Here is a 19016-nt window from a genome sequence, read left to right on the forward strand (position 1 = left end):
ACGGCTCCTCCCCCCAACACAGCCATGACACAGCTCCTCCCCAACACAGCCATGAGACACGGCTCCTCCCCCCAACACAGCCATGACACAGCTCCTCCCCCAACATAGCCATGAGACACGGCTTTTCCCCCAACACAGTCATGACAAAGCTCCTCCCCCAACACAACCATGAGACACAGCTCCTCCCCAACACAGCCATGACACAGCTCCTCCCCACCACAGCTATGAGACACAACTCCACCCCAAACACATCCATGACACAGCTCCTCCCCAACACAGCCATGACACAGCTCCTCCCCCAACACAGCCATGAGACACAGCTCCTTCCCCCAACACAGCCATGAGACACAGCTCCTCCCCCCAACACAGCCATGACACAGCTCCTCCCCCCAACACAGCTATGAGACACAACTCCTCCCCAACAAGCTCTGAGACACAGTTCTTCCCCCAACACAGCCATGAGACACAGCTCCTTCCCCCAACACAGCCATGAGACACAGCTCCTTCCCCAACACAGCCATGACACAGCTCCTCCCCAACACAGCCATGAGACACAGCTCCTTCCCCAACACAGCCATGACACAGCTCCTACTCAACACAGCCATGAGACACAGCTCCTCTCCCCAACACAGCCATGAGACACAGCTCCTCTCCCCAATACAGCCATGAGACACAGCTCCTCCCCAACACAGCCATGAGACATGGCTCCTCCCCCCAACACAGCCATGAGACACGGCTCCTCCCTCCAACAAAGCTATGAGACACAGCTCATCCCCCAACACAGCTATGAGACACAGCTCCTCCCCAACACAGCTATGAGACACAGCTCCTCCCCAACACAGCCATGAGACACAGCTCCTTCCCCAAACACAGCCATGACACAGCTCCTCTCCCAGGGCCGGCGCCAGAACATATACAGTGAGGGGGCGTCAGAAAATTTCGGGGTGGCGAACGTAAGATGTTGAGCGGGGGAGGTGTGGCGAACATAAGTTGCCCCCTTTCGCCCCCCCGTGGCGCCGGCCCTGTCCTCTCCTTAACACAGCCACTGACTGACTGACACAAACACTGCTGCCATGTGCAAGAAAGCACTGGACAATCCTAAAACACCTCATGCAGTAAAAAACACCATTAGCTGGTAAGTCAGAGTAAATCTGAGTAAATCAGAGGAGAAAATCAGAGTAAATCTGAGCAAATCTGAGTAAATCAGAATACGTCAGAGTAAATCAAAGTAAATCAGAGTACAGAAAGCCAAAGAATCTGACCACCTCTCATACATTTAAATCTAAAGCTGATATTTATTGTTCTATTACAGCATACAACTGGCAAGCTTGACTGTGTTTATTTGTTCTGTCATTGGTTAAATCTATGTTAATGACATCAGATATGTTGAATACGTGCGCACTACTCCAGCCCACAAAGCAGCAAGTGTTCAGGATCCTGCTGATGGCTGTAACCACTGTGATGAAAGTGTTCAGTTGAAACGTGCTACTTCAGGATGAGGACTGCACACTGCTCATGAGAGAGAACAGCATTGTGGGAAATCCTGGAGCGCTTGCCAGTCTCATTACATGCTCTGTTATTGCCATGATGAGCAATGAACAAAAACACCAAACTTATGAGATGCAATCACCACTGTGGCGATAATCACCTGGGGGACTATTTCTCCCACTGTCTCATGTAGCTGTAGGTCTTCATTGTTCGTTAAAGCTTTGAACCAGGGCTACTTTCACACACACACACACACACACACACACACACACACACACACACACACACACACACACACACACACACACACATATCACCGTTGGCATAATGGAGCAGGTGTACTGCCAGGAGGAGGTTAGATTACTGCACTGCGTGGGCCTCTGCCTCAGGTCCCGGGAGCACTCTGCCCAGTGTGTGGTCTCATCCAGCATTACATGCACACGCCACGTCCCTGCTTAAACTCGTCTTAAACTCTTAAATGTTTAGCAAACCTTCCAGTTCTGCAGTGAAATGCATCCATCCGTCCATTCAGAGGAGAGTACTGACCATGATTTGGTCATTTACTAAAGTACGAACCCTCCCTGCATGTTGATGGACCCGTGGCTTTGACGTCAGAAGACACAGGTCACTGTTACACCTCTGGGGGGAGAGGTGGTTTTTTAATTAAATTGAGTTTTAAGCACCAAACGATCTGACAGTATTTACTCCCAGTGCCCATGCACATCCACCCCAGCACTAAGCTGCCGGCGGCCTGGATGAAGAAGCCATGAGCTGCTGGATGTGGGGCTCGTGTACCGCACATCTGTGGAGCTTCTGTGGGAGAGCTAAAGCAGAAATGATGCCCCACTCTGAGAGCGTTTTATTTTCACTGTCACTTTTATGAATGTTAATATATGAAACACATTTTTTTTTCTTTTTAGTAATTATGAGCTGCTTCCAATGCCTGCAAGCGGGTGTGCACATCAGTTAAAGAGGTTGAGTTATCACAGCTTACTCACACAAGGCATGCAGGTCTAGAGACAGATGTTTATGTTTTAAATGTTTTAAACCCTCACCTGCATAAGCAATAGCTAAATGACTACATAACAGTTTTTTGGAAACACCACTTCAATTGAAGCGCTCAGCAGTTTAAAATTCATCTGTAGAGGCTGTTGGCATGCAGACTTTGTGCTAGCCTCCCACAAACCTTTTAGTGGTCAGTTTCTGACTATGTTTCTGCAAAAGAATCTAATCTAATCTGTAATTTAGCTCTGCTCGTGCGTTTCTCCAAACGAGTCCTGGTGTTTCTAATCACATATAATAAACGGAATAATTTCTGGCCCCTTTGTTGCCAGGACAATGGGACACTGGGGTTCTGCTGCTAGACTGACAGATACATTTCCATCCCTTGACCAGTATGGACTGAACATCCCTGCTAACAGACAGTTCACACGAGGGCTTTGTTGTGTTGTTTTAAATGCTCAGAATAGTTTCTAAACCACCTGCCTAACAGTCTCGCACTGAGCCCTGACGACACATCCACAGTTATCCACCAAGCCTTGTAAAATCAGACTCTTGGTGATGCATGTTTACTTGAACCTGCTAATGTAGAGCCCAGAGACTGTCACCATGGATACACCGGTAGAGCCAGCAGTAAGTGAAAAACAAACGCAGGGAATGTCATGTGTGTGGGGGCAGAGGAAGAGTATGAAGGGCAGAGGAAGAGTATGAAGGCCCACGAAAACGTCAAAATCAAATCATCATGAAAAGATGCCGGGTCACAAACAGAATGCTAATGCATAATGTATTCCTCAGTGCTGAACTGTGGCAGGATCGAAGGACATGGCTAGAAGGCAAATGGTTACATCATTGCCATCATTCCCATCAATCCCATCATTCCCATCAATTCCATCAATCCCATCATTTCCATCAATCCCATCATTTCCATCAATCCCATCATTTCCATCAATCCCATCAATCCCATCATTCCCATCAATACCATCAATCCCATCAGTCCCATCATTCCCACATTTCCATCATTCCCACATTCACTTCCTTGCCATCATTCCCATCAACCCCATCATTCCTATCAATCCCACTCTTGCTCACTCATCCTAAAAATCCAGTTATACATCTCAACAATTCTAGTTTGACACCAAACCACATCCTTTGCATTTATCATCCTCCCACATAACACCTATAATCATAAGAATATGCAAACTCCCAAATTTAGCACATCTGCCAACCTGCAAGAACATGCCACTAGTAACAGAGGATGGAGAACACAGACTACTGGCCTGTGGGTGGAGAACACAGACTACTGGCCTGTGGGTGGAGAACACAGACTACTGGCCTGTGGGTGGAGAACACAGACTACTGGCCTGTGGGTGGAGAACACAGACTACTGGCCTGTGGGTGGAGAACACAGACTACTGGCCTGTGGGTGGAGAAGGCAGAGTAACAGCCTGTGGGTGGAGAACACAGACTACTGGCCTGTGGGTGGGGAAGACAGACTACTGGCCTGTGGGTGGAGAACACAGACTACTGGCCTGTGGGTGGGGAAGACAGACTGCTGGCCTGTGGGTGGGGAAGACAGACTACTGGCCTGTGGGTGGGGAAGACAGACTACTGGCCTGTGGGTGGAGAACACAGACTACTGGCCTGTGGGTGGGGAAGACAGACTACTGGCCTGTGGGTGGGGAAGACAGACTACTGGCCTGTGGGTGGAGAAGGCAGAGTAACAGCCTGTGGGTGGAGAAGACAGACTACTGGCCTGTGGGTGGAGAAGGCAGAGTAACAGCCTGTGGGTGGAGAAGACAGACTACTGGCCTTTGGGTGGAGAAGGCAGAGTAACAGCCTGTGGGTGGAGAAGGCAGAGTAACAGCCTGTGGGTGGAGAAGGCAGAGTAACAGCCTGTGGGTGGAGAAGGCAGAGTAACAGCCTGTGGGTGGAGAAGGCAGACTACTGGCCTTTGGGTGGAGAAGGCAGAGTAACAGCCTGTGGGTGGAGAAGACAGACTACTGGCCTGTGGGTGGAGAAGACAGACTACTGGCCTGTGGGTGGAGAAGACAGACTACTGGCCTTTGGGTGGAGAAGGCAGAGTAACAGCCTGTGGGTGGAGAAGACAGACTACTGGCCTGTGGGTGGAGAAGACAGACTGCTGGCCTGTGGGTGGAGAAGACAGACTACTGGCCTGTGGGTGGGGAAGACAGACTACTGGCCTTTGGGTGGAGAAGGCAGAGTAACAGCCTGTGGGTGGAGAAGACAGACTACTGGCCTGTGGGTGGAGAAGGCAGAGTAACAGCCTGTGGGTGGAGAAGACAGACTACTGGCCTTTGGGTGGAGAAGGCAGAGTAACAGCCTGTGGGTGGAGAAGGCAGAGTAACAGCCTGTGGGTGGAGAAGGCAGAGTAACAGCCTGTGGGTGGAGAAGGCAGAGTAACAGCCTGTGGGTGGAGAAGGCAGACTACTGGCCTTTGGGTGGAGAAGGCAGAGTAACAGCCTGTGGGTGGAGAAGACAGACTACTGGCCTGTGGGTGGAGAAGACAGACTACTGGCCTGTGGGTGGAGAAGACAGACTACTGGCCTTTGGGTGGAGAAGGCAGAGTAACAGCCTGTGGGTGGAGAAGACAGACTACTGGCCTGTGGGTGGAGAAGACAGACTGCTGGCCTGTGGGTGGAGAAGACAGACTACTGGCCTGTGGGTGGGGAAGACAGACTACTGGCCTTTGGGTGGAGAAGGCAGAGTAACAGCCTGTGGGTGGAGAAGACAGACTACTGGCCTGTGGGTGGAGAAGGCAGAGTAACAGCCTGTGGGTGGAGAAGACAGACTACTGGCCTTTGGGTGGAGAAGGCAGAGTAACAGCCTGTGGGTGGAGAAGGCAGAGTAACAGCCTGTGGGTGGAGAAGGCAGAGTAACAGCCTGTGGGTGGAGAAGGCAGAGTAACAGCCTGTGGGTGGAGAAGGCAGACTACTGGCCTTTGGGTGGAGAAGGCAGAGTAACAGCCTGTGGGTGGAGAAGACAGACTACTGGCCTGTGGGTGGAGAAGACAGACTACTGGCCTGTGGGTGGGGAAGACAGACTGCTGGCCTTTGGGTGGAGAAGGCAGAGTAACAGCCTGTGGGTGGAGAAGGCAGAGTAACAGCCTGTGGGTGGAGAAGGCAGAGTAACAGCCTGTGGGTGGGGTGGAAGACATGAGTTTGGTGAAGTCCCAAAGCTGCTGTGGTGGTGTTTGGCTTGGTGTGACAGTCCTGTGATGAAACACCTGAGCTGCACAGCACCAGGCTGCTCTTCTACTTCATTTAGTTATTAATCAAGACCAAACGAAGAACGTCACTGAACAACATCTAATAGGTCCCACAGGATCGTTCAGAGTTCAAATCACAAACAAATAAAAACACCACATGACTTCACCACTTGTCAGAAAGATACCAGCACGCTCACTTTACAGGGCAGAGCAATCTGTCCAGCCCACACACACTACAGTCCACACACTATCCAGCCCACACACACTACACAGTCCACACACTGCACAGTCCACACACTCTACAGTCCACACACTGCACAGTCCACACACCACAACATCCACACACTGCACAGTCCACACACTGCACAGTCCATAAATGTCAGAATAGCAGCACCTCAGTCTGGGCAAGTCTATATGACTTTTCAGCTGTGTACTAAAGAAGTATTTAGTACAGTGAGCTCTGACATACTTTTATTTATTAATTCCTCTCTTAGCACCGGATGTGTTCCAGCTGCTCTCAAACATGCTGTTTTGCAGCCCCTCATCAAAAAGAAAATTCTTGATCCCTCTGTGCTGTCTAATTTTAGGCCTATTTCTAAACTGCCATTTTTATCTAAAATTTTAGAGAAAGTGGTTTTTATTCAGATTCAATCATTCTTAGCGGCCAATGATATTTATGAGAAGTTTCAGTCTGGCTTTAAACATTTACATAGTACTGAGACAGCACTGCTGAGAGTTTGTAATGACCTAATGGTAACTATTGATTCAGGAAACCCAGCTATGTTAGTGCTTCTTGACATGACAGCTGCTTTTGACACTGTGGATCATGGGATCCTCTTAGCACAACTAGAACAGTGGGTGGGCATTACAGGATCTGCTTTCTCATGGCTCCAATCTTACCTGACTGATGGTAGTTACTCTGTGCAGCTAGGGGAATTTACTTCATCTTCAGCTCCCCTCACTTTTGGGGTTCCCCAAGGTTCTATCCTTGGGCCAATTCTCTTCGTGCTTTATATGCTACCATTAGGGTCAATTTTTCTTTTCATTGCTATGCTGATGATGTCCAGATTTATCTGCCTTTGAAATCTAGATCCTTCTAGATTTCTGTAATTCTGTACAGACACTACTTGATTGTCTGAATGAGGTTAAGTCCTGGATGTGCACAAACTTTTTGAATCTTAATGATAAAAATACTGAAATCACAATGTTCAGATGTGGTCCAGCAGACTTCTCTGCTGGCTTTCTGGGCCCCCTAACAGCAAACATTCAGTCTTCTGTTAAAAATCTTGGGGTAATATTCAATGACAGGTTGAAATTTGATAATCAGGTTAGCTCAGTCGTAAAAAACAGCTTTTATCATTTGAGGGTTTTATCTAAAGTAAAAGGATATTTGCCACATAGAGATTTGGAAACTGTAATTCATGCTTTTATTAATATAAGATTGCATTATTGCAACTGTCTCTACTTTGGCCTTGATCAGTCGTCTGCATTTAGTACAAAATGCAGCAGCCCGTCTCCTTACTGGTAAACATAAGCGCGACCAAATATATCCGGTCTTAGCCTCACTTCATTGGCTCCCTGTTGCTTTTAGAATAGGTTTTTAAAATTTACTGTTTGTTTTTAAAGCTCTTAATGGCTTAGCTCCTCAATATTTGACAGAGCTCCTTCATATATACTGTCCCGCCAGATCACTGAGATCATCAAATCAGTGCCTACTGGTCCCCCCTCTAACAAAACTCCAAAAGTGACAGAGCCTTTGCAGCAGCAGCCCCTAGGCTCTGGAATAACCTGCCCCGGCATATTCGATCTGCAGGTTCTCTTGAGACTTTAAAATCTTCTTTAAAAACACATTTATTCTCCATGGCTTTTAATTATAGTTAAATAGACTATTTGCTGATAACTCTGATTTGTTTTATATTTTATTTTATTTATTCTAATATGTTTTATTTATTTGTAGTTTTATTTATTATATTTTCTATGTCATTGCACTGCTTCTGTTTATTGATTATTATAATTGTTTGGAACGGTGACATTATCAGACCTACTTTTATTCCCAATGCAGTTTCTCATCCTGTACAGCACTTTGGTCAACCTCGGTTGTTTGAAATGTGCTCTATAAATAAAGTTTGAGTTGAGTTGAGTTGAGCTGTTATCATGACAAATTACATAAGCATCCATTTCTTAGCATAGGTATTACCAATAATGAACAACTGAATGTCATTTACAAAGCACTAAATTATAGAGTATGCAAAACAACAAATAGTGGCTTCATCTTATCACGCAAAGGGACAAGTGACTGATTGAACATTAGCTCATTATAACTATCATATTTTGCATATTTTTCTCATTTGTCTTCCTCTTTCTGAAGAGCCCTCTCTTCACTTCTAAGTGGAGGAGGTTTGGTGGCTTTCACAGTGGCAGTCTGGTCCTGCATTAAGACGCATGAAAACAGCACAGCCTTCTGGGCCATCTACACCAATCACACTGGGCTAATTGAGCTGTTGTGGACATTAGCATGCCACTAATGTAATTCTGCTCATAACACGTCAGGCAGGCCCGACAAGACGAGAACAACCCGACCCCCTGTCTCTCTCTCTCTCTCCACAGTCTCTCTCCCCTTCTCCTTCTCTCTCTTTGTATATCCATCTTTTTCATTCCCCAGTTCCATTTCTTCCCCTCCTTTGTTTTTTGAAGTCAGTGAATAAGTCCTCTGTGAAAGCTAATAGCTAATAGCAAGTAAAGGCTAACGACCTGTCATTACCCACAAATCATTTCAGATGTTTCACTAATGGACAATTAGCTCTGGCAGGTCTCCTGCGTGATCAACCCTCTCCCAGGACATCCACCTCCGTCTCTATAAAAACAGTTGATATCGGAATATAATTGGATGAAATATTCAGCTCAGTGGTCCTTGAACATGGCATAGCCCAATTATCCCGATTTCTAAGCATTTGCATTAGTGATCTGAGTGAGTCATGTACAGAGATCTGTATAAGAACACAAACACACATACACACACGCATACACACACGAATGCGACAGAGAGAAACCAAAGTGAGGAATGAAACAGGTTCAGACCCTTCAGCCAGGAACCACTATGCTTTTGCATTCTTCCAGTCATTTGTGCTGCAGTTCTGAATATGTGTCATAGTGATGCAAACATTATGTGATTAGGACCCAGACCGTCCAAACATGTCCCTAAGTGAAGGTCAGATCTCTGTTCAACTCATCTTTTCATGAAAATGTGCCTCCCTGGTATTTTGCAGAATCTCTTTCAAATTTCAGATGATCAAAGTGTGTATAAATTTACACATGCAGAAATTTTAAATAAGTAGCAGTCTTGTTACTTAAACCAAATTCATAATCAACACAGACGTTTGGTTTCCTGCACGGCGCCTTTGATGTGGCCAATCAAAAGGCTGCCAGACCTTTCCCTTCTCTCTTCCGTCATACACTTCCTTTTCCTTCCTACTGTGAAAAGGATGGACTTCAGTCAAGTATGTTGCTATGCAGAGCCGGAGTGGCTAATCGGGAGATTCGGGAGGATTCCCGATGGGCCGGCTCATGTCAGTCTCTAGTTTGGGCCGATTGGGGGGGGGGGAAATAATTTTGGGCCGGATTTGGGCATGAAACTCCCGGGCTGAAAAAGTGTCCCACTCCGGCCCTGTTGCTATGACTACCTGTCAAGTTCCACAGCAGTGATGCTGAAGCGCAGTTCATGCCATCATCTTCAGAGCTGCCCCGTGGTCCACGCTACTGTGGAGGGGAGAGGACACATCCCTCCCCAGCAAAGACGCAGACAGCAACGTGGCACGAAGAGTTGAATAAATCACAGATCAGGTCTGCTTTTCCCTTTGTGACTGCACCCTGCTCAAAACTTTAATGTGTGTGTGTGTGTGTGTGTGAGAGAGAGAGTGAGTGAGTGAGTGAGCGAGCCAGCAGGCTGCTTTAGGAAGTGTGGTGGAGCTGCTCAGATCATCTGACCTTGGAGAGGCCTGAACATTCACTCATGCACGCCCGTCAACGCTCACTAATGCTCATTAACGCTCACTAACGCTCACCAATGCTCACTAACGCTCAGTCACGCTGACTACCACTCACTAACGCTCACTTTCACTCACTCGGGGCGCTGTGCCAATGGCAGGTGCTCGTACCTAATTCTTGGGTCTCTGGCGGCGGGCGCATCCTTTCCCACGTGTCCCGGCGCTCTGACTCCCGCAATGTCGCACCTGGTCCGAACGGGCCGGGAGGACGGCGGCAACACGCTCGCGGAGCGCAGAGAGCCCCCTGCTGGGAGAAACAGCATACGCAAACCATGGCGTAACCAAGTAACCAGCTACCACACATACACTGAAAGTCTTTTATATTTGTCTCCATGTAACACTTTTTTCAATTAAATAACCCAACACGATCCCCAGTACTGAAGAACTCATGATCACACCTTCATCGCTGAATTTACAACAGCACTGTTCACTTATCAGGCTGGACACAAATAAATGTGAAATTCAATTTATTTAGTTCTCTTGCTAGAGAAATTAAAATGGAAATAAAAAAATGTTAAACTGTAACCATGGGGGTGTTCGAATGCTCTCAAATATCTGCAACACCTAGAGATGTTCTTTTTTCCTCCAGAGGAGAAATACGATGATCTGAAATTCCATTCCAGTTGCGATGTAGTGCAGCTATACTCAGTCGATTTCCACCTTCGGAACGGCAAAATACATAAAAAAGCACTTTGATTAAACTCCATCATGTTGCTACTGCTCTCTCTCTCTTTCTCTCTATCTCTCACCAAACCATACACACACACACACACACACACACACACACACACGCACTGTATTTACAGCTCCTCTCTGTGATCACAGGACTACACATGCCCCCAAATCCTCGACATCTATCAGCTCATCAGCACCTTCAACAGGACAGCACATGGCACTGCTGGGGTTTGGGTCTAGCCTGAGAGCAGACATGGGTGAAAGCACTACCTCCCTGGAAGAGCTCTCTCAATCTCTCTCTCTCTCTCTCTCTCTCTCTCTCTCTCTCTCTCTCTCTCTCTTCTATGAGACACATTTGGGTTGAGTGTGCAAAACACAGAGAGGAGAGAGGAATAGAGTTAGAGAGTAAACGGGTCAGAAAGGAGTGCTAGTGTGTGCTGATGTGTGTGCTGGTGTGTGTGTGCTAGTGTGAGGGGGAGTGCTAGTGTGTGCTGGTGTGTGTGCTGGTGTGAGGGGGAGTGCTGGTGTGTGTGCTGGTGTGAGGGGAGTGCTAGTGTGTGTGCAGGTGTGTGCTAGTGTGAGGGGAAGTGCTAGTGTGTGTGCCGGTGTGTGTGCTAGTGTGAGGGGAAGTGCTAGTGTGTGTGCTGGTGTCTGTGCTAGTGTGAGGGGAAGTGCTGGTGTGTGTGCTGGTGTGAGGGGGAGTGCTGGTGTGTGTGCTGGTGTGAGGGGAGTGCTAGTGTCTGTGCAGGTGTGTGCTAGTGTGAGGGGAAGTGCTAGTGTGTGTGCTGGTGTGTGTGCTAGTGTGAGGGGAAGTGCTAGTGTGTGTGCTGGTGTGTGTGCTAGTGTGAGGGGAAGTGCTAGTGTGTGTGCTGGTGTGTGTGCTAGTGTGAGGGGAAGTGCTGGTGTGTGTGTTAGTGTGAGGGGAAGTGCTAGTGTGTGTGCTGGTGTCTGTGCTAGTGTGAGGGGAAGTGCTAGTGTGTGTGCTAGTGTGAGGGGAAGTGCTAGTGTGTGTGCTGGTGTGTGTGCTAGTGTGAGGGGAAGTGCTAGTGTGTGTGCTGGTGTGTGTGCTAGTGTGAGGGGAAGTGCTAGTGTGTGTGCTGGTGTGTGTGTTAGTGTGAGGGGAAGTGCTAGTGTGTGTGCTGGTGTGTGTGTTAGTGTGAGGGGAAGTGCTGGTGTGTGTGCTAGTGTGAGGGGAAGTGCTGGTGTCTGTGCTAGTGTGAGGGGAAGTGCTAGTGTGTGTGCTGGTGTGTGTGCTAGTGTGAGGGGAAGTGCTAGTGTGTGTGTGCTGGTGTGTGTGCTAGTGTGAGGGGAAGTGCTGGTGTGTGTGCTGGTGTGTGCAGAATGCAGCAGTTGGATGGACATAACAATTACAGACTCATTTATGATTCAGTGGAGATCATTGAGTTTTATTGGTTGCCATAGAGATGCATTTGGCCAACTCTCCTAGAGTACCAAGAGCAACAGCAATGATTATCGACAGAAAGACTGACATCTACAAACATGCCTCTACAACATAGTAGAGGAAGAGAAGAGAATACAGCAGTAGAACAAAGTGACAGAGGGAGAGAGAGAAAGAGAGGGGAGAGATAGAGAGAGAGAGTGAGAGAGAAAGTAAGAGAGGGACAGAGAGAGAGAAAGAGGAGGAGAGAGAAGGAGAGAGAGAAAGTGAGAGACAGGGAGAGAGAGAAAGAGAGAGAGGGGGAAGAGAAGGAGAGAGAAAGTGAGAGAGGGAGAGAGAGAGAGAAAGTGTGGGAGAGGGAGAGAAAGATGTGGGGATGTTGATCCCCACTACGTCACCACCCACATCTAGAGAAGGTGTGGCTGAGATCACCTCCATTATAATTTCACTTCTCATCCACATAAATTGGCCAACCAGGGTTGAGGTCAGAAACGTCCACTTCCTTTAACATGTGATAGCAAACCAGTTCCTCCACCAATCAGCACTGGAGATGCAGACAGCTTCCTGTGAAGTCCAGTGTTCTGGAGGCAGGAAACGTGTTCTTACTTTAATATGACAGCCACACAACCACTACAGTGTCAGAAGGTTCCTGTGACTGAAAAATTAATTGCAGGAATTTGCAAAGTGATAAAATCTTAACAGCTAAGACACATGGCACTGACGCTAGCTGTAACTGATGCGTCTTTCACTCTATTCACCTGAATTAAGAAAAATACCTTTTCCTGATAATTGCGCGCCCATTATCATTCCTGCTTTGTGAGATTAGAGTCCATCTTGGTTGCATCCATGGCTGTGTGCATGTTATTTGTCTAGTTTATGCCATTTTGTGAAGTTCACCCTTCAGTAGCTCGACTCAGACTGACGAGGAGCTCAGAGCACTCCGTCTCTAACAAAGGAACGTGGGCACACGCAGTGACAGCCAGGCAAATACACCCTGGTAGAAGCCAGAATCCTGTCCTTGTATTTTACAAAGAAGGCCTTTGATTTAATTTTAGCAGTAAACTATTGATAGAAGATGGGAAGAGAAAACAGTACAACAACCAAGAAGAGAGCAGATGGGACAAGGAACAAAAGAAGAGAATGACTAGAAAGAGAAATGGAGGAAATTAGGAGAAAAGAGAGACTAGAAAGGGAAAAGGAAGAGATTAGGAGAAGAGAGAGACTAGAAGTGGAAGAGGAGGAGATTAGGAGAAGAAAGACTAGAAGAGGAAGAGGAGGAGATTAGGAGAAGAGAGACTAGAAGAGGAAGAGAAGGAGATTATTAGAATAGTGAGAGTGAGAGCGGAGAAGAATGTGTCCAGGCATGGCAGGACTTCAGGCCTTCAGCAGGAAATTTGATTTGCTCATCATGCTGTAGGCAAAGCCTGTGAGAACATGTTTTCACGTTGCCATGGAGAAACAGAGAAACAGATTCTCTTGGACACTGGCTTCAAATCCTTTTGAGGGTAAAAATAAAATACAATGAATTTCTCCTCTAGAGGAAAAAAACATGTTACCATGTTACCACGAGGTTAAAACAAGGTCGGCCAGTTAATGATGAAAATCTGACACTCAAAATGCTTGTGTAAAAGGTGCAGCAAACAGGAGCAGTTAAACGAATCCTTCAGCTGAAGAATCACAAAGAAGAAACTTTATTCATCCTTAAGAAGAAATAAAAATACTTTTCAGATGTTATTTTGTCAAATGCTTCAGATAATGCAGGTGTCATTTTAGCACAAATTTTAGTCTACAAACTTAGAATCAATCATGCGTGGTACTGTGCAGAGGCTCGGATCAGGATCAGGGAACTAGCTCAGTAATGCTACACTGCCTTTATCTTATTGCACATTTAGAACCGGGAACTTAGTGATCAGTGTGGTCAATGTAGACGATACAGATGGTAAAAAGTCAAAAAATAATATAGATATGACAAGACATAATAACTAGCCAGCACTAACAAATATAAGACAGGACACTGGTAATATCTACCCAGCACTAACAAATATAAGACAGGACACTGGTAATATCTACAGCAGTAAAAAAGATCTCTAGTTATGCGGAGAGTCTGGTATTGCACCACTGTGTCAGTGAAAACCCTCCAGTTTAATCACAAGGCCAGACGAGTTCAAGAAGCCACTGGAGGTTCTCAAAGAGTGAGACAGACGCACCTGCCTGGCAGACAGACAGCCACCTGCTCAGGGGGAATTAGAGGTTTCTTTCATTGGAATTCCTGAGAGCAAAGGAGGAAGAGACGGGGCAAAGGTCACACCTAGCTCCGCCCCCTCCCGTCACTCCTGTTTGGTTTCCTTTAGCTCCACCCCCTAACCTTTCCCCTAGCACTTCCTTGTTTATTTCCCCATGTGCTGATGTTTTTTCCGTTCCTGTTTGTCCCGCCTTCTAATCTGTGTCTCCGCCCTCCTGTGATCTGTCACACCTGCGTCTGGTTAGTTTCATTGATTGTGTTGATTGATTCATTGTCTGTGTTATTTAAGCTCTGTTCCTGCCATATATATATACAGTATACAGTTTGCCGTGTGAGTGTTTTGGATATTTCTGGTTCTTTGCATCTGTGTTTTCTGTAAGGTAACATTTTGTTCTTTCTTTTATAATATCTGGTAAATCCCTTTGCCTTGGTTTAGTGGATGTTTGACTCTACTGGATTGTTTGTATGTGGACTTTGTTTGACTATGTTTGTTCTTATGTCTGGTTAATAAGTCTCATTTATTTTTATTCATTTGTTCTCCTGTGTACATTCTGTGTTATCTGCCCAGTTTTCCCTTTCGTCTGTTTTTCAATGGATATTCGTGTTGGCATGTTGGCCCTGAACTGTGACTCTGATTATGAATATGCCCTTAATAAACCACACTCATGCATGCATCTCCCCATTGCTCACTGATGCCTTGTGCGTTACAAGGAACTGTCTCTAGAATGACTTAATGTAGCAGGAGATCCTGAGATAGAACATGTATGTGCACCCAAAGCAGCAGTCAACAGCGAAGCTCAGGAGAGCAACCCAGGGAGTACACGGAGAGTCCACGTTGGCAGAAGGTTCCATACTTGATGTGGCCTGCTAGACTGAGACGCAGACCACGATGACACAGGAAAGACTTTCGATACCCATAGGAAGGTCACAACCTCAAAGACACTACCGCCTTGGTAGCTATGGCTAGTTTTGTTTGTTTGTCTGGGCTGCTGCCAGTTTCCACTGGGTAAATTTATGGGGCTTAGAATGTGCCCATTTTGTGGGTGTTTGGGGTGTTATTGGGGTTTGTTGTCATTATTCTATGATATGTACCCAGGGACTGGTTGTTTCATTAATGAGCAACTCAAATCATCTAAACTAAGTTTTACTATGAGTGAAATAAACAGGAACATTTTGATCTGTGCACCTACCAGTGAAGAGAGTTCTGTAAGAATCCAGGAATGTCATTAGTCAAACATGGATAATCCCAAACCTCCTTTTGTGTGTGTGTGTGATGTTCTTGTCGATTGTCTCAATCTTTTAAACCAGAAAATTCAGGGGGGATAACGAGCTACAGAACATAATTTGGAGACTTGCTGGCCCTCTGTATCATCTGTAAGGGAGGATTTTAAGGCTGTTACGGTGACATTAGCCACTTTTCCTTTCATGAAGCCCAGCATTCGACAGTAGAATGAAACAGACCTGAAATAGCAGACGTCAGAATGCTTGGAGAGGACTGACTCAATACCAATACCGTAGAACACCAACACAACACTATTAGAAGGTTGAACTGAGGGCAAGACACTTATTTGGAGTCAGGGGGACAAGGCAGCAAAGCTGCAGGGAAGATGGTAGGTCACCACCGTTCCTGCTGTAAGTCTTTGACTGGTGCTGCATTTATGGTAGTTGTAGATATCAGGGAGATTTTTTTAATGAAGAATTTTACATCCATCTTTATACCTCAGTCTTCCTCTACTGATACAGAAATTCACCCTTTATTTAAAAGAGGGGTAGCTATTATGGACACCTAAACTGACAAGTTCTTGACTCACACACACAACTGAGCAGGACCTTGTAGGAGTGAGTAATGGCGTATTTTAATGACGCCAAGACCTGACTGCTGCACTGCAGAGTTTTCTAGAGCTTTGCATCAGAACTGAGTCAGGAATTGCTTGATATAGAAGGAATTTGCCAGATATAATATACGAGTCGTTAGTCCATTATTACATAAAATCTCTTGTGATGTTAATGGCTCTTAATTTGTCTGTGGCTGGAAAGGTTAATGCTACAAAAACGAATTGCATTCCCAAACTTAATGTTCTCATCGATTTTCTTCCCCCTTTGTGTTTTAGATGGTTTGTCAGCATAACAAAGACATTTTGAAGTGATAAACGATCTCGATTACACCTAAGCAAATGGCCAGACCATCTGATAGAGGAGCTTTGGGTCTAATTGTGTTGTAGTTTTATTACTGTGCTTTTAATCTGAGACACTTGGACCACTGAATGCTTCCCTCAGACCGGACTGAGCAATCCGTTCTTACCCCATTGCCACCTCTGCATAGTATGCCTTAGGCATTAGGATCCATATGTAGAACCTGAATCCAGAGCCCAGTGTTGATAAATCCCCTTGTTGCTGGAAGGATTGGATTGACATGGCACGGCTGAGTGAGTGATCTACACCACAGTGGAGCACTGAACTGTGTGAGGACCCAATATAACAATCTGGAATTTTCAGGTCTCATCTGTTCAGATATGTGCAACTCACCAATTGCTTCTGGGGATTATTGAATCAAGAACACCAGCATCGAAAGTTGTGGAGCTATTAGATGTGGTATTAATGAGGTAGGGGCAAAGTCAAGTGGCTTGGAGGTATCGTACCATGATGATTCAGAGCCCGAGTAATGGGGTCTTATCAGTGCAGGCATCTGAACCTGCCATTGGGTAATGGGGAGTGGGAGAGGATCCATAAGGACATTAAAACAATGTGAAGCGATGTGAGGACAGACCTCGTTAAGATTAATATAATATATCATGTGCAATGGACTTGAAATTTGACTTAAGAGAGATGCATAATCATTGGCAATACAATCAGAGGAATCTGACCTAATAAATGTTTTAGGATATATAATAATCTCACCTAGATGTTTTATGGTCTTTAAAAGTCAAAGAATTTGAGGCCAAGATGTATAATAATCTCAGAGATTTCACAGATCCAAATGTATTCTTTATTGCATTTATTGGCCTGGCCCGCATTCTGAGCAGTTCTGCCCTATGTGGCTGCAGTAACGTCTTGCAGCTCCCATTCAGTAGACTCACTGAAGAATTCAAGGTGTCCAGAACATGGGAAATCCTGCAGTACTGGGAGTCCAGGGATGAGAAGGTGGCATCTGCTGGTATCCAGGTACGAACAGGAAGAAAATGGAGAGCAGACAAAGCTCTGGAGGTGGCGGAGTCATGCTTGAGGCAGAAAGCCTTGTTGGGGTCCATAGCCACAGGGCGTGCACGTGTGAGCTACTTCCCGGCAACCAGGGCAGATAAGGCCCAGGGTAAAGAACGACAAGGTGCATGGACTAAGTGGGAGAACGTTCTGCAACGGAAGGTCACCTGGTCCAACATCTGAAGAGCAGACGTTCATAACATCAGGTTTTTAGTTTAGGCCATGTATGACGTCCTATCTAGCGCAGCTAACCTCCACTTCTGGGGAAAAACAGAAACACCATCCTGTCCCCAGTGTCCAGGACGGGGATCCTTGGAACTCCTCCTCAGCAGCTGCCCAAAAGCCCTGGGAGAAGGGAGCTATCACTTCCCCACAACCAGATCCTTAAGGCAGTTGCTGACAGCATAGCCGCAGCCATCAGCACCATCAAGAGCCATGGCAGGGTGCAGACCATCAAGTTCCACAAAGCGGCAGAAAAGCCCGACAAACACGGGCGAGGTCAGGTCTCCTCACCACTGCGGCTGACTGGCAACTGAAAGTCGATCTAGGCAAACAACTAAAGTTTCCTGCAAGAATAACATCTGAAACACTATGGCTACGACCCGATATGATCATTTTATCAGAATCCACCAAGCAATTGATCATGTTGGATCACCGTTCCCTGGGAAGAGCGTATGGAGGAGGCCAACGAAAGGAAACACGCCAAGTACCAGGAACTGGCGGATGAGTGCAAGAGGCAGGGCTGGAAATCTTTCTGTGAACCTCTGGAGGTGGGCTGCCGAGGTTTTGCAGTGCTGAGCTTCACAGGGGAGGCGAAGCAAAAGGCCATCAGAACCGCAACTGAAGCCGCCGAGAAAGCCACAAGGTGGCTATGGATTAAGAGGGCAGATCCGTGGGCGAGTGCTGCTGGGACACAGGCCAGAGACTGATCACCTCTGGTCGGGTCGCCTGGGCGAGGGTGTCTGATGTCGAAAGACCCGAAACACATAATGACCCCAGGTAACATCACTGATGATGTGTCCCGGCGCATTCGTGAGATGTATCTTACAATTGTCGTGAACAAACATATGTTGTATGCCCCTGGTTTTGATAGATGAGTTGTGGGGTTTAATGTCTGGGGGTTTGTGTGTATATTGTGGCGAGTGCAACAGGCTCGGTGCTGAGGGTCGTTGGGCAGTCTGAGAGGAGCAGAGCGAAGATTCCCAGGATGCCGTGCACCTATCTGCCTCCCTTGATTGAATGTTTATGTGTTGTTGTTCAGTGCAATCGTGTGTATGTGCTTTGTTTTATGATCTGTGTTGCTTTTGGTTAGGTTAGTGATATTGAAATGTATTGGCCTCCTCGTGTGTGTCCATCTTCTGGTTATCCCCCCCCCCCCCCCCCCCCCTCCATTTCCCTGACAGGTCATTTCTGCTTGTTTGGTGTGTGTGAGTCATTCTGCAGATGATGCTTGCAGGGAAAGAGCTGTTGATTTGAAATCGCTCTTTCCCTGAAAACAGCATTCCACTGGTTTTCATTACTGTTGACGCTACAATATTTTGTGATGCACATTATATTGTATTTTATTCAAGACATAATAGAAAAGTTAATCAGAAAAACAAATTGACAAAACACAAATGTCTAAATGGTGAATAACGTTTTTGAAGTGTCTAATGCTGATGTATTACTTTAATCTGTGCTATTTTGTACCTACAAAAATAATAATCCCTCCAATTTTAATAAGGAGCATTCATTATCCATTAATTG

General features: G+C 46.4%; 1 protein-coding gene across 1 annotated transcript in view; it reads right to left on the reverse strand.

The window, feature by feature from the left end:
- The window catches only part of pde1a (phosphodiesterase 1A, calmodulin-dependent), a 62576-nt gene extending 52592 nt beyond the window's left edge, over positions 1-9984 (reverse strand). The window contains exon 1 of the mRNA XM_077002179.1: positions 9868-9984. The gene's annotated coding sequence lies outside the window, so the exon portion shown is untranslated. The remainder of the gene's footprint in view (positions 1-9867) is intronic.
- Between the last annotated feature and the right edge of the window lie 9032 nt (positions 9985-19016).

The sequence above is a fragment of the Brachyhypopomus gauderio genome, chromosome 4 (genome assembly GCF_052324685.1).
Source record: "Brachyhypopomus gauderio isolate BG-103 chromosome 4, BGAUD_0.2, whole genome shotgun sequence".
In the NCBI taxonomy this organism is placed as follows: Eukaryota; Metazoa; Chordata; class Actinopteri; order Gymnotiformes; family Hypopomidae; genus Brachyhypopomus; species Brachyhypopomus gauderio.